The sequence below is a fragment of the Vanacampus margaritifer genome, chromosome 1, assembly GCF_051991255.1.
Source record: "Vanacampus margaritifer isolate UIUO_Vmar chromosome 1, RoL_Vmar_1.0, whole genome shotgun sequence".
Classification (NCBI taxonomy): Eukaryota; Metazoa; Chordata; class Actinopteri; order Syngnathiformes; family Syngnathidae; genus Vanacampus; species Vanacampus margaritifer.
Window position 1 is genome coordinate 44,323,147 of NC_135432.1, and position 14,370 is coordinate 44,337,516.

The following is a 14,370-nucleotide window of genomic DNA, read 5'->3' on the forward strand; positions in this document are numbered from 1 at the left end:
GTACAATCAGGTGCTCAAAACGCATTTAAAGCAATAAAAAGTTCATTTTGGCTCTCACACCTAAACTAAACGTTGTAGACTCAAAATTGTTGCTGTATTTAGTGTATTCTAGCATCCTGAAGATGATTCCAACATTAATTTCATTGTGCTTATGCTCATTTTTGAAGATTTTGACCTTTTCACCTAACGTGTACAATCAGGGGCTGAAAACGCATTTAAAGCAATAAAAAGTTCATTTTGGCTCTCACACCTAAACTAAACGTTGTAGACTCAAAATTTTTGCTGTATTTGGTGTATTCTAGCATCCTGAAGATGATTCCAGCATTAAATTCATTGTGCTTATGCTCATATTGAAGATTTTGACATTTTCACCTTAAGTGTACAATCAGGGGCTGAAAGCGCATTTAAAGCAATAAAAAGTTCATTTTGGCTCTCACACCTAAACTAAACGTTGTAGACTCAAAATTTTTGCTGTATTTAGTGTATTCTAGCATCCTGAAGATGATTCCAGCATTAATTTCATTGTGCTCATGCTCATTTTTAAGATTTTGACATTTTCACCTAAAGTGCACAATCAGGCTGAAAACGCATTTAAAGCAATAAAAAGTTAATTTATGCTCTCACACCTAAACTAAACGTTGTAGACTCAAAAATGTTGCTGTATTTAGTGTATTCTAGCATCCTGAAGATGATTCCAGCATTAATTTCATTGTGCTCATGCTCATTTTTAAGATTTTGACATTTTCACCTTAAGTGCACAATCAGGCTGAAAACACATTTAAAGCAATAAAAAGATCAGTTTGGCTCTCACACCTAAACTAAACGTTGTAGACTCAAATTTTTTGCTGTATTTAGTGTATTCTAGCATCCTGAAGATGTTTCCAGCATTAATTTCATTGTGCTCATGCTCATTTTTAAGATTTTGACATATTCACCTAAAGTGCACAATCAGGCTGAAAACGCATTTAAAGCAATAAAAAGTTCATTTTGGCTCTCACACCTAAACTAAACGTTGTAGACTCAAAATGTTTGCTGTATTTGGTGTATTATAGCATCCTGAAGATGATTCCAGCATTAATTTCATTGTGCTCATGCTCAATTTTAAGATTTTGACATTTTCACCTTAAGTGTACAATCAGGTGCTCAAAACGCATTTAAAACAATAAAAAGTTCATTTTGGCTCTCACACCTAAACTAAACGTTGTAGACTCAAAATTGTTGCTGTATTTAGTGTATTCTAGTATCCTGAAGATGATTCCAGCATTAATTTCATTGTGCTTATGCTCATTTTGAGAATTTTGACATTTTCACCTTAAGTGTACAATCCGGGGCTGAAAATGCGTTTAAAGCAATAAAAAGTTCATTTTGGCTCTCACACCTAAACTAAACGTTGCAGACTCAAAATTTTTGCTGTATTTAGTGTATTCTAGCATCCTGAAGATGATTCCAGCATTAATTTCATTGTGCTTATGCTCATTTTGAAGAATTTGACATTTTCACCTTAAGTGTACAATCAGGGGCTGAAAACGCATTTAAAGCAATAAAAAGTTCATTTTGGCTCTCACACCTAAACTAAACGTTGTAGACTCAAAATTTTTGTTGTATTTAGTGTATTCTAGCATCCTGAAGATAATTTCAGCATTAATTTCATTGTGCTTATTCTCAATTTTTATGATTTTGACATTTTCACCTTAAGTGTACAATCAGGGGCTGAAAACGCATTTAAAGCAATAAAAAGTTCATTTTGGCTCTCACACCTAAACTAAACGTTGTAGACTCAAAATGTTTGCTGTATTTAGTGTATTATAGCATCCTGAAGATGATTCCAGCATTAATTTCATTGTGCTCATGCTCAATTTTAAGATTTAGACATTTTCACCTTAAGTGTACAATCAGGGGCTGAAAACGCATTTAAAGCAATAAAAAGTTCTTTTTGGCTCTCATACCTAAACTAAACGTTGTAGAGTCAAAATTTTTACTGTATTTAGTGTATTCTAGCATCCTGAAGATGATTCCAGCATTAATTTCATTGTGCTTATGCTCATTTTTGAAGATTTTGACCTTTTCACCTAACGTGTACAATCAGGGGCTGAAAACGCATTTAAAGCAATAAAAAGTTCATTTTGGCTCTCACACCTAAACTAAACGTTGTAGACTCAAAATATTTGCTGTATTTAGTGTATTCTAGTATCCTGAAGATGATTCCAGCATTAATTTCTTTGTGCTTATGCTCATTTTGAGAATTTTGACATTTTCACCTTAAGTGTACAATCCGGGGCTGAAAATGCGTTTAAAGCAATAAAAAGTTCATTTTGGCTCTCACACCTAAACTAAACGTTGTAGACTCAAAAATTTTGCTGTATTTAGTGTATTCTAGCATCCTGAAGATGATTCCAGCATTAATTTCATTGCGCTTATGCTCATTTTGAAGATTTTGACATTTTCACCTTAAGTGTACAATCAGGGGCTGAAAACGCATTTAAAGCAATAAAAAGTTCATTTTGGCTCTCACACCTAAACTAAACGTTGTAGACTCAAAATTTTTGCTGTATTTAGTGTATTCTAGCATCCTGAAGATAATTTCAGCATTAATTTCATTGTGCTTATTCTCAATTTTAAGATTTTGACATTTTCACCTTAAGTGTACAATCAGGGGCTGAAAACGCATTTAAAGCAATAAAAAGTTCATTTTGGCTCTCACACCTAAACTAAACGTTGTAGACTCAAAATGTTTGCTGTATTTAGTGTATTATAGCATCCTGAAGATGATTCCAGCATTAATTTCATTGTGCTCATGCTCATTTTTAAGATTTTGACATTTTCACCTAAAGTGCACAATCAGGCTGAAAACGCATATCAAGCAATAAAAAGTTCATTTTGGCTCTCACACCTAAACTAAACGTTGTAGACTCAAAATGTTTGCTGTATTTAGTGTATTCTAGTATCATGAAGATGATTCCAGCATTAATTTCATTGTGCTTATGCTCATTTTGAGAATTTTGACATTTTCACCTTAAGTGTACAATCCGGGGCTGAAAATGCGTTTAAAGCAATAAAAAGTTCATTTTGGCTCTCACACCTAAACTAAACGTTGTAGACTCAAAAATGTTGCTGTATTTAGTGTATTCTAGCATCCTGAAGATGATTCCAGCATTAATTTCATTGTGCTCATGCTCATTTTTAAGATTTTGACATTTTCACCTAAAGTGCACAATCAGGCTGAAAACGCATTTAAAGCATTAAAAAGTTCATTTTGGCTCTCACACCTAAACTAAACGTTGTAGACTCAAAATGTTTGCTGTATTTAGTGTATTATAGCATCCCGAAGATGATTCCAGCATTAATTTCATTGTGCTCATGCTCAATTTTAAGATTTTGACATTTTCACCTTAAGTGTACAATCAGGGGCTGAAAACGCATTTAAAGCAATAAAAAGTTCTTTTTGGCTCTCATACCTAAACTAAACGTTGTAGAGTCAAAATTTTTACTGTATTTAGTGTATTCTAGCATCCTGAAGATGATTCCAGCATTATTTACACTGTGCTTATGCTCAATTTTAAGATTTTGACATTTTCACCTAACATGTACAATCAGGGGCTGAAAACGCATTTAAAGCAATAAAAAGTTCATTTTGGCTCTCACACCTAAACTAAACGTTGTAGACTCAAAATGTTTGCTGTATTTAGTGTATTATAGCATCCTGAAGATGATTCCAGCATTAATTTCATTGTGCTCATGCTTAATTTTAAGATTTTGACATTTTCACCTTAAGTGTACAATCAGGTGCTCAAAACGCATTTAAAGCAATAAAAAGTTCATTTTGGCTCTCACACCTAAACTAAACGTTGTAGACTCAAAATTGTTGCTGTATTTAGTGTATTATAGCATCCCGAAGATGATTCCAGCATTAATTTCATTGTGCTCATGCTCAATTTTAAGATTTTGACATTTTCACCTTAAGTGTACAATCAGGGGCTGAAAACGCATTTAAAGCAATAAAAAGTTCTTTTTGGCTCTCATACCTAAACTAAACGTTGTAGAGTCAAAATTTTTACTGTATTTAGTGTATTCTAGCATCCTGAAGATGATTCCAGCATTATTTACACTGTGCTTATGCTCATTTTTGAAGATTTTGACCTTTTCACCTAACATGTACAATCAGGGGCTGAAAACGCATTTAAAGCAATAAAAAGTTCATTTTGGCTCTCACACCTAAACTAAACGTTGTAGACTCAAAATGTTTGCTGTATTTAGTGTATTATAGCATCCTGAAGATGATTCCAGCATTAATTTCATTGTGCTCATGCTTAATTTTAAGATTTTGACATTTTCACCTTAAGTGTACAATCAGGTGCTCAAAACGCATTTAAAGCAATAAAAAGTTCATTTTGGCTCTCACACCTAAACTAAACGTTGTAGACTCAAAATTGTTGCTGTATTTAGTGTATTCTAGCATCCTGAAGATGATTCCAGCATTAATTTCATTGTGCTTATTCTCAATTTTAAGATTTTGACATTTTCACCTTAAGTGTACAATCAGGGGCTGAAAACGCATTTAAAGCAATAAAAAGTTCATTTTGAGTCTCACACCTAAACTAAACGTTGTAGACTAAAAAATTTTGCTGTATTTAGTGTATTCTAGCATCCTGAAGATAATTTCAGCATTAATTTCATTGTGCTTATTCTCAATTTTAAGATTTTGACATTTTCACCTTAAGTGTACAATCAGGGGCTGAAAACGCCTTTAAAGCAATAAAAAGTTCATTTTGGCTCTCACACCTAAACTAAACGTTGTAGACTCAAAATGTTTGCTGTATTTAGTGTATTATAGCATCCTGAAGATGATTCCAGCAATAATTTCATTGTGCTCATGCTCATTTTTAAGATTTTGACCTTTTCACCTAAAGTGCACAATCAGGCTGAAAACGCATTTCAAGCAATAAAAAGTTCATGTTGTCTCTTACACCTAAACTAAACGTTGTAGACTCAAAATTTTTGCTGTATTTAGTGTATTCTAGCATCCTGAAGATGATTCCAGCATTAAATTCATTGTGCTTATGCTCATATTTGAAGATTTTGACCTTTTCACCTAACGTGTACAATCAGGGGCTGAAAACGCATTTAAAGCAATAAAAAGTTCATTTTGGCTCTCACACCTAAACTAAACGTTGTAGACTCAAAATTTTTGCTGTATTTAGTGTATTCTAGCATCCTGAAGATGATTCCAGCATTAAATTCATTGTGCTTATGCTCATATTGAAGATTTTGACATTTTCACCTTAAGTGTACAATCAGGGGCTGAAAACGCATTTAAAGCAATAAAAAGTTCATTTTGGCTCTCACACCTAAACTAAACGTTGTAGACTCAAAATTTTTGCTGTATTTAGTGTATTCTAGCATCCTGAAGATGATTCCAGCATTAATTTCATTGTGCTCATGCTCATTTTTAAGATTTTGACATTTTCACCTAAAGTGCACAATCAGGCTGAAAACGCATTTAAAGCAATAAAAAGTTAATTTTGGCTCTCACACCTAAATTAAACGTTGTAGACTCAAAAATGTTGCTGTATTTAGTGTATTCTAGCATCCTGAAGATGATTCCAGCATTAATTTCATTGTGCTCATGCTCATTTTTAAGATTTTGACATTTTCACCTTAAGTGGACAATCAGGCTGAAAACACATTTAAAGCAATAAAAAGATCAGTTTGGCTCTCACAACTAAACTAAACGTTGTAGACTCAAAATTTTTGCTGTATTTAGTGTATTCTAGCATCCTGAAGATAATTTCAACATTAATTTCATTGTGCCTATTCTCAATTTTAAGATTTTGACATTTTCACCTTAAGTGTACAATCAGGGGCTGAAAACGCATTTAAATCAATAAAAAGTTCATTTTGGCTCTCACGCCTAAACTAAACGTTGTAGACTCAAAATTTTTGCTGTATTTAGTGTATTATAGCATCCTGAAGATGATTCCAGCATTAATTTCATTGTGCTCATGCTCAATTTTAAGATTTTGACATTTTCACCTTAAGTGTACAATCAGGTGCTCAAAACGCATTTAAAGCAATAAAAAGTTCATTTTGGCTCTCACACCTAAACTAAACGTTGTAGACTCAAAATTGTTGCTGTATTTAGTGTATTCTAGCATCCTGAAGATGATTCCAGCATTAATTTCATTGTGCTTATGCTCATTTTTAAGATTTTGACATTTTCACCTAAAGTGCACAATCAGGCTGAAAACGCATTTCAAGCAATAAAAAGTTCATTTTGGCTCTCACACCTAAACTAAACGTTGTAGACTCAAAATTTTTGCTGTATTTAGTGTATTCTAGCATCCTGAAGATGATTCCAGCATTAATTTCATTGTGCTTATGCTCATTTTGAAGATTTTGACATTTTCACCTTAAGTGTACAATCAGGGGCTGAAAACGCGTTTAAAGCAATAAAAAGTTCATTTTGGCTCTCACACCTAAACTAAACGTTGTAGACTCAAAAATGTTGCTGTATTTAGTGTATTCTAGCATCCTGAAGATGTTTCCAGCATTAATTTCATTGTGCTCATGCTCATTTTTAAGATTTTGACATTTTCACCTAAAGTGCACAATCAGGCTGAAAACGCATTTAAAGCAATAAAAAGTTCATTTTGGCTCTCACACCTAAACTAAACGTTGTAGACTCAAAATGTTTGCTGTATTTAGTGTATTATAGCATCCTGAAGATGATTCCAGCATTAATTTCATTGTGCTCATGCTCAATTTTAAGATTTTGACATTTTCACCTTAAGTGTACAATCAGGTGCTCAAAACGCATTTAAAGCAATAAAAAGTTCATTTTGGCTCTCACACCTAAACTAAACGTTGTAGACTCAAAATGTTTGCTGTATTTAGTGTATTCTAGTATCCTGAAGATGATTCCAGCATTAATTTCATTGTGCTTATGCTCATTTTGAGAATTTTGACATTTTCACCTTAAGTGTACAATCCGGGGCTGAAAATGCGTTTAAAGCAATAAAAAGTTCATTTTGGCTCTCACACCTAAACTAAACGTTGCAGACTCAAAATTTTTGCTGTATTTAGTGTATTCTAGCATCCTGAAGATGATTCCAGCTTTAATTTCATTGTGCTTATGCTCATTTTGAAGAATTTGACATTTTCACCTTAAGTGTACAATCAGGGGCTGAAAACGCATTTAAAGCAATAAAAAGTTCATTTTGGCTCTCACACCTAAACTAAACGTTGTAGACTCAAAATTTTTGTTGTATTTAGTGTATTCTAGCATCCTGAAGATAATTTCAGCATTAATTTCATTGTGCTTATTCTCAATTTTAAGATTTTGACATTTTCACCTTAAGTGTACAATCAGGGGCTGAAAACGCATTTAAAGCAATAAAAAGTTCATTTTGGCTCTCACACCTAAACTAAACGTTGTAGACTCAAAATGTTTGCTGTATTTAGTGTATTATAGCATCCTGAAGATGATTCCAGCATTAATTTCATTGTGCTCATGCTCAATTTTAAGATTTTGACATTTTAACCTTAAGAGTACAATCAGGGGCTGAAAACGCATTTAAAGCAATAAAAAGTTCTTTTTGGCTCTCATACCTAAACTAAACATTGTAGAGTCAAAATTTTTACTGTATTTAGTGTATTCTAGCATCCTGAAGATGATTCCAGCATTAATTTCATTGTGCTTATGCTCATTTTTGAAGATTTTGACCTTTTCACCTAACGTGTACAATCAGGGGCTGAAAACGCATTTAAAGCAATAAAAAGTTCATTTTGGCTCTCACACCTAAACTAAACGTTGTAGACTCAAAATGTTTGCTGTATTTAGTGTATTATAGCATCCTGAAGATGATTCCAGCATTAATTTCATTGTGCTCATGCTCATTTTTAAGATTTTGACATTTTCACCTAAAGTGCACAATCAGGCTGAAAACGCATTTCAAGCAATAAAAAGTTCATTTTGGCTCTCACACCTAAACTAAACGTTGTAGACTCAAAATTTTTGCTGTATTTAGTGTATTCTAGCATCCTGAAGATGATTCCAGCATTAATTTCACTGTGCTTATGCTCATTTTGAAGATTTTGACATTTTCACCTTAAGTGTACAATCAGGGGCTGAAAACGCGTTTAAAGCAATAAAAAGTTCTTTTTGGCTCTCATACCTAAACTAAACGTTGTAGAGTCAAAATTTTTACTGTATTTAGTGTATTCTAGCATCCTGAAGATGATTCCAGCATTATTTACACTGTGCTTATGCTCATTTTTGAAGATTTTGACCTTTTCACCTTAAGTGTACAATCAGGGGCTGAAAACGCATTTAAATCAATAAAAAGTTCATTTTGGCTCTCACGCCTAAACTAAACGTTGTAGACTCAAAATTTTTGCTGTATTTAGTGTATTATAGCATCCTGAAGATGATTCCAGCATTAATTTCATTGTGCTCATGCTCAATTTTAAGATTTTGACATTTTCACCTTAAGTGTACAATCAGGTGCTCAAAACGCATTTAAAGCAATAAAAAGTTCATTTTGGCTCTCACACCTAAACTAAACGTTGTAGACTCAAAATTGTTGCTGTATTTAGTGTATTCTAGCATCCTGAAGATGATTCCAGCATTAATTTCATTGTGCTTATGCTCATTTTTAAGATTTTGACATTTTCACCTTAAGTGTACAATCAGGGGCTGAAAACGCATTTAAAGCAATAAAAAGTTCTTTTTGGCTCTCACACCTAAACTAAACGTTGTAGACTCAAAATTTTTGTTGTATTTAGTGTATTCTAGCATCCTGAAGATAATTTCAGCATTAATTTCATTGTGCTTATTCTCAATTTTAAGATTTTGACATTTTCACCTTAAGTGTACAATCAGGGGCTGAAAACGCATTTAAAGCAATAAAAAGTTCATTTTGGCTCTCACACCTAAACTAAACGTTGTAGACTCAAAATGTTTGCTGTATTTAGTGTATTATAGCATCCTGAAGATGATTCCAGCATTAATTTCATTGTGCTCATGCTCAATTTTAAGATTTTGACATTTTCACCTTAAGAGTACAATCAGGGGCTGAAAACGCATTTAAAGCAATAAAAAGTTCTTTTTGGCTCTCATACCTAAACTAAACATTGTAGAGTCAAAATTTTTACTGTATTTAGTGTATTCTAGCATCCTGAAAATGATTCCAGCATTAATTTCATTGTGCTTATGCTCATTTTTGAAGATTTTGACCTTTTCACCTAACGTGTACAATCAGGGGCTGAAAACGCATTTAAAGCAATAAAAAGTTCATTTTGGCTCTAACACCTAAACTAAACGTTGTAGACTCAAAATGTTTGCTGTATTTAGTGTATTATAGCATCCTGAAGATGATTCCAGCATTAATTTCATTGTGCTCATGCTCATTTTTAAGATTTTGACATTTTCACCTTAAGTGCACAATCAGGCTGAAAACGCATTTCAAGCAATAAAAAGTTCATTTTGGCTCTCACACCTAAACTAAACGTTGTAGACTCAAAATTTTTGCTGTATTTTGTGTATTCTAGCATCCTGAAGATGATTCCAGCATTAATTTCATTGTGCTTATGCTCATTTTCAAGATTTTGACATTTTCACCTTAAGTGTACAATCAGGGGCTGAAAACGCGTTTAAAGCAATAAAAAGTTCATTTTGGCTCTCACACCTAAACTAAACGTTGTAGACTCAAAAATGTTGCTGTATTTAGTGTATTCTAGCATCCTGAAGATGATTCCAGCATTAATTTCATTGTGCTCATTGCTCATTTTTAAGATTTTGACATTTTCACCTTAAGTGTACAATCAGGTGCTCAAAACGCATTTAAAGCAATAAAAAGTTCATTTTGGCTCTCACACCTAAACTAAACGTTGTAGACTCAAAATTGTTGCTGTATTTAGTGTATTCTAGCATCCTGAAGATGATTCCAGCATTAATTTCATTGTGCTTATGCTCATTTTTGAAGATTTTGACCTTTTCACCTAACGTGTACAATCAGGGGCTGAAAACGCATTTAAAGCAATAAAAAGTTCATTTTGGCTCTCACACCTAAACTAAACGTTGTAGACTCAAAATTTTTGCTGTATTTAGTGTATTCTAGCATCCTGAAGATGATTCCAGCATTAAATTCATTGTGCTTATGCTCATATTGAAGATTTTGACATTTTCACCTAAAGTGCACAATCAGGCTGAAAACGCATTTAAAGCAATAAAAAGTTAATTTTGGCTCTCACACCTAAACTAAACGTTGTAGACTCAAAAATGTTGCTGTATTTAGTGTATTCTAGCATCCTGAAGATGATTCCAGCATTAATTTCATTGTGCTCATGCTCATTTTTAAGATTTTGACATTTTCACCATAAGTGCACAATCAGGCTGAAAACACATTTAAAGCAATAAAAAGATCAGTTTGGCTCTCACACCTAAACTAAACGTTGTAGACTCAAAATTTTTGCTGTATTTAGTGTATTCTAGCATCCTGAAGATAATTTCAGCATTAATTTCATTGTGCCTATTCTCAATTTTAAGATTTTGACATTTTCACCTTAAGTGTACAATCAGGGGCTGAAAACGCATTTAAATCAATAAAAAGTTCATTTTGGCTCTCACGCCTAAACTAAACGTTGTAGACTCAAAATGTTTGCTGTATTTAGTGTATTATAGCATCCTGAAGATGATTCCAGCATTAATTTCATTGTGCTCATGCTCAATTTTAAGATTTTGACATTTTCACCTTAAGTGTACAATCAGGTGCTCAAAACGCATTTAAAGCAATAAAAAGTTCATTTTGGCTCTCACACCTAAACTAAACGTTGTAGACTCAAAATTGTTGCTGTATTTAGTGTATTCTAGCATCCTGAAGATGATTCCAACATTAATTTCATTGTGCTTATGCTCATTTTTGAAGATTTTGACCTTTTCACCTAACGTGTACAATCAGGGGCTGAAAACGCATTTAAAGCAATAAAAAGTTCATTTTGGCTCTCACACCTAAACTAAACGTTGTAGACTCAAAATTTTTGCTGTATTTGGTGTATTCTAGCATCCTGAAGATGATTCCAGCATTAAATTCATTGTGCTTATGCTCATATTGAAGATTTTGACATTTTCACCTTAAGTGTACAATCAGGGGCTGAAAGCGCATTTAAAGCAATAAAAAGTTCATTTTGGCTCTCACACCTAAACTAAACGTTGTAGACTCAAAATTTTTGCTGTATTTAGTGTATTCTAGCATCCTGTAGATGATTCCAGCATTAATTTCATTGTGCTCATGCTCATTTTTAAGATTTTGACATTTTCACCTAAAGTGCACAATCAGGCTGAAAACGCATTTAAAGCAATAAAAAGTTAATTTATGCTCTCACACCTAAACTAAACGTTGTAGACTCAAAAATGTTGCTGTATTTAGTGTATTCTAGCATCCTGAAGATGATTCCAGCATTAATTTCATTGTGCTCATGCTCATTTTTAAGATTTTGACATTTTCACCTTAAGTGCACAATCAGGCTGAAAACACATTTAAAGCAATAAAAAGATCAGTTTGGCTCTCACACCTAAACTAAACGTTGTAGACTCAAAATTTTTGCTGTATTTAGTGTATTCTAGCATCCTGAAGATGTTTCCAGCATTAATTTCATTGTGCTCATGCTCATTTTTAAGATTTTGACATATTCACCTAAAGTGCACAATCAGGCTGAAAACGCATTTAAAGCAATAAAAAGTTCATTTTGGCTCTCACACCTAAACTAAACGTTGTAGACTCAAAATGTTTGCTGTATTTGGTGTATTATAGCATCCTGAAGATGATTCCAGCATTAATTTCATTGTGCTCATGCTCAATTTTAAGATTTTGACATTTTCACCTTAAGTGTACAATCAGGTGCTCAAAACGCATTTAAAACAATAAAAAGTTCATTTTGGCTCTCACACCTAAACTAAACGTTGTAGACTCAAAATTGTTGCTGTATTTAGTGTATTCTAGTATCCTGAAGATGATTCCAGCATTAATTTCATTGTGCTTATGCTCATTTTGAGAATTTTGACATTTTCACCTTAAGTGTACAATCCGGGGCTGAAAATGCGTTTAAAGCAATAAAAAGTTCATTTTGGCTCTCACACGTAAACTAAACGTTGCAGACTCAAAATTTTTGCTGTATTTAGTGTATTCTAGCATCCTGAAGATGATTCCAGCATTAATTTCATTGTGCTTATGCTCATTTTGAAGAATTTGACATTTTCACCTTAAGTGTACAATCAGGGGCTGAAAACGCATTTAAAGCAATAAAAAGTTCATTTTGGCTCTCACACCTAAACTAAACGTTGTAGACTCAAAATTTTTGTTGTATTTAGTGTATTCTAGCATCCTGAAGATAATTTCAGCATTAATTTCATTGTGCTTATTCTCAATTTTTATGATTTTGACATTTTCACCTTAAGTGTACAATCAGGGGCTGAAAACGCATTTAAAGCAATAAAAAGTTCATTTTGGCTCTCACACCTAAACTAAACGTTGTAGACTCAAAATGTTTGCTGTATTTAGTGTATTATAGCATCCTGAAGATGATTCCAGCATTAATTTCATTGTGCTCATGCTCAATTTTAAGATTTAGACATTTTCACCTTAAGTGTACAATCAGGGGCTGAAAACGCATTTAAAGCAATAAAAAGTTCTTTTTGGCTCTCATACCTAAACTAAACGTTGTAGAGTCAAAATTTTTACTGTATTTAGTGTATTCTAGCATCCTGAAGATGATTCCAGCATTAATTTCATTGTGCTTATGCTCATTTTTGAAGATTTTGACCTTTTCACCTAACGTGTACAATCAGGGGCTGAAAACGCATTTAAAGCAATAAAAAGTTCATTTTGGCTCTCACACCTAAACTAAACGTTGTAGACTCAAAATATTTGCTGTATTTAGTGTATTCTAGTATCCTGAAGATGATTCCAGCATTAATTTCTTTGTGCTTATGCTCATTTTGAGAATTTTGACATTTTCACCTTAAGTGTACAATCCGGGGCTGAAAATGCGTTTAAAGCAATAAAAAGTTCATTTTGGCTCTCACACCTAAACTAAACGTTGTAGACTCAAAAATTTTGCTGTATTTAGTGTATTCTAGCATCCTGAAGATGATTCCAGCATTAATTTCATTGCGCTTATGCTCATTTTGAAGATTTTGACATTTTCACCTTAAGTGTACAATCAGGGGCTGAAAACGCATTTAAAGCAATAAAAAGTTCATTTTGGCTCTCACACCTAAACTAAACGTTGTAGACTCAAAATTTTTGCTGTATTTAGTGTATTCTAGCATCCTGAAGATAATTTCAGCATTAATTTCATTGTGCTTATTCTCAATTTTAAGATTTTGACATTTTCACCTTAAGTGTACAATCAGGGGCTGAAAACGCATTTAAAGCAATAAAAAGTTCATTTTGGCTCTCACACCTAAACTAAACGTTGTAGACTCAAAATGTTTGCTGTATTTAGTGTATTATAGCATCCTGAAGATGATTCCAGCATTAATTTCATTGTGCTCATGCTCATTTTTAAGATTTTGACATTTTCACCTAAAGTGCACAATCAGGCTGAAAACGCATTTCAAGCAATAAAAAGTTCATTTTGGCTCTCACACCTAAACTAAACGTTGTAGACTCAAAATGTTTGCTGTATTTAGTGTATTCTAGTATCCTGAAGATGATTCCAGCATTAATTTCATTGTGCTTATGCTCATTTTGAGAATTTTGACATTTTCACCTTAAGTGTACAATCCGGGGCTGAAAATGCGTTTAAAGCAATAAAAAGTTCATTTTGGCTCTCACACCTAAACTAAACGTTGTAGACTCAAAAATGTTGCTGTATTTAGTGTATTCTAGCATCCTGAAGATGATTCCAGCATTAATTTCATTGTGCTCATGCTCATTTTTAAGATTTTGACATTTTCACCTAAAGTGCACAATCAGGCTGAAAACGCATTTAAAGCATTAAAAAGTTCATTTTGGCTCTCACACCTAAACTAAACGTTGTAGACTCAAAATGTTTGCTGTATTTAGTGTATTATAGCATCCCGAAGATGATTCCAGCATTAATTTCATTGTGCTCATGCTCAATTTTAAGATTTTGACATTTTCACCTTAAGTGTACAATCAGGGGCTGAAAACGCATTTAAAGCAATAAAAAGTTCTTTTTGGCTCTCATACCTAAACTAAACGTTGTAGAGTCAAAATTTTTACTGTATTTAGTGTATTCTAGCATCCTGAAGATGATTCCAGCATTATTTACACTGTGCTTATGCTCAATTTTAAGATTTTGACATTTTCACCTAACATGTACAATCAGGGGCTGAAAACGCATTTAAAG